Source organism: Frankliniella occidentalis, unplaced genomic scaffold (genome assembly GCF_000697945.3).
Source record: "Frankliniella occidentalis isolate FOCC.00 unplaced genomic scaffold, Focc_3.1 Scaffold101, whole genome shotgun sequence".
NCBI lineage: Eukaryota > Metazoa > Arthropoda > Insecta > Thysanoptera > Thripidae > Frankliniella > Frankliniella occidentalis.
In genome coordinates, this window is record NW_026267230.1 from 97,148 (window position 1) to 99,170 (window position 2,023).

The following is a 2,023-nucleotide window of genomic DNA, read 5'->3' on the forward strand; positions in this document are numbered from 1 at the left end:
GTGAGTATAATGGCGGGGTGGGGGGCGTGCGAGCTAATGACGATGGGCTGGGCCTGGCCGTGGTGTCCAAGAGGTGAGCAGGGCGAGGCCGGGATGGGAGGACGTGGAGAAGAAACGCCGCGCCCGCCCCGCCTAGGACGTCCCGCGACGACACCTAACCGCACCCCTTTGGCAGAGGACTGTGTGTGCGTGTGTGTGTGAGGGAGGAAGTAGAAGAGAGTGGGAGAGAGAGAGAGGGGGGGGGAGTACCTACTTCACTTCACTTCCCTATATATTCTAGCCGCACCCCAAATCATACAGGGAAGTCACAGGAAAAACTCGCATCAGACCCGATCAGACACATAAGGGTGTTGCTTTGCTGCTTATACTCATTGAAGTTGAAGTTGAAACCTAATAAATACGTATGACATCTTTTTATTTCTCACACTTATCCATTGCCCTTCCCTATCGTTGGATGCTTCGTTCGGTCGCTCTATCTAAGCATCTCTCTCTGTCCCTCCCTCCCCCGCTCAGTCGCACTGGACGCGATGACATTTAGGCCGACACTCTCGGTAATTATACCATTCAGCCCGAGGCGACCCGCGATAAGGAAGAGAGGCGCTGAAGTGCAGTGCGTGTGTGTGTGTGTGTGTGTGTGGACTGATAAGGACTGCGCGTGTGTGCGTGCGTGGTATGACACTGCCTGTCAGACACCTGATGCCGCGGCTCGTCTGCATGCAGTGCGCAGTCCAGGGCGCAGTCCACAGTGCACCGCCACGCACGTCCGCCACCGCCTCATGCAGGCAAACGTTCCACGCCTCATCTTACGTCTTACGCACCACCGTAGAGAGGGGTAGTGGGGCGGGGGGGTAGGTGGCTGATTAACCCCGCGCACTTCTGTAGTTATGCTGCTGTACCGCATTCCCTGCGTGCGGGCGGGTTGCCCACTCCGCCGTAGAGTCCTATAAGTCCTATATGGACTCTACTCCGCCGGTGCCGCATGGACATGGGCGATTAGGCAAGCCCGCCCGCACTCCTGCGTGCGGTACAGTGTAACTACAGAAGTGCGCGGGGTTAATCAACCACCTAGTACATCTGCAAACAACAGCTCTGTAAATGTGTCTGTGCTCTATGCTATGCTAATTCAAGCGAAAGCACTTGCGAGGTTCGTTCACCCAGGTCGTTGAACCAAGTTAAACCTGGGATCAAGCTCGCTCTTGAAACAAGCCGGTTTGGCGATCACACGCGCTAGAGTGACGTGTCTTGCTTGCAGATGGCTGACGCCGCGCGCGCTGGTCGCCCGTCCAGCTGCCGGGGGCGGTGACGGCCTGAGCCTGGAGCCAGCACTGCCGCCCGCCCTGCAGCCCCTGCAGCCCACGACCAACCCCATGGCCCACTTCGTCAAGTGGTGCAAGGCCCGCTTCCTCCACGGCTACAAGCAGTTCTCAGGTGAGTCTCGCACACGTTCGGCGTGCTTTTGATCCCGTTCATCGACGACCTCGGAGGAGAGAAAACTCTTCCCCTTCCCGGCCTATTCCCTCCCTGACGTATACTCCCCAATCTCCAGGATGTGCGGTAGTAAAACTTGCGAACAGACAACGCATTATGTTTCTCGCAAACTTTTTCCAAAATTTCTTCCGGGAAATGAGCGTTCATTACTCTTGTCGCCCTCGCCTCAGCCTTTGGCCTCAGCCGGCCGCGCTCGCTCCGGCTTCCTCCTTCCTGCCGGGTCCCTTTGCTCGTTTACCCTCGATTCGATCATCTGCCTGGTCATTTCCGGCCCGTCGGGCTTGGGCCGGGCGGCGAGCGCCTCTCAAAACTGCTGTGTGTGTGTGGGTGGGTGGGTCCGCCGGGGTCCCCACTCATTTCTATTTAACTGAAAGAGAATTGGCGAAAATTCGCAGGAGAGAGACAGACAGAGAGAGTCCGAACCGCAGGCGGGTTTCAGGTGGTTCGGGTTGCGCGTGTTAGGCTTGCACATGTTTGTGCGCGGCGGGGCCGGCGGCGCGGTGCGGCGGGGGCGCGGCTAGGAGGAGCCTCGGGG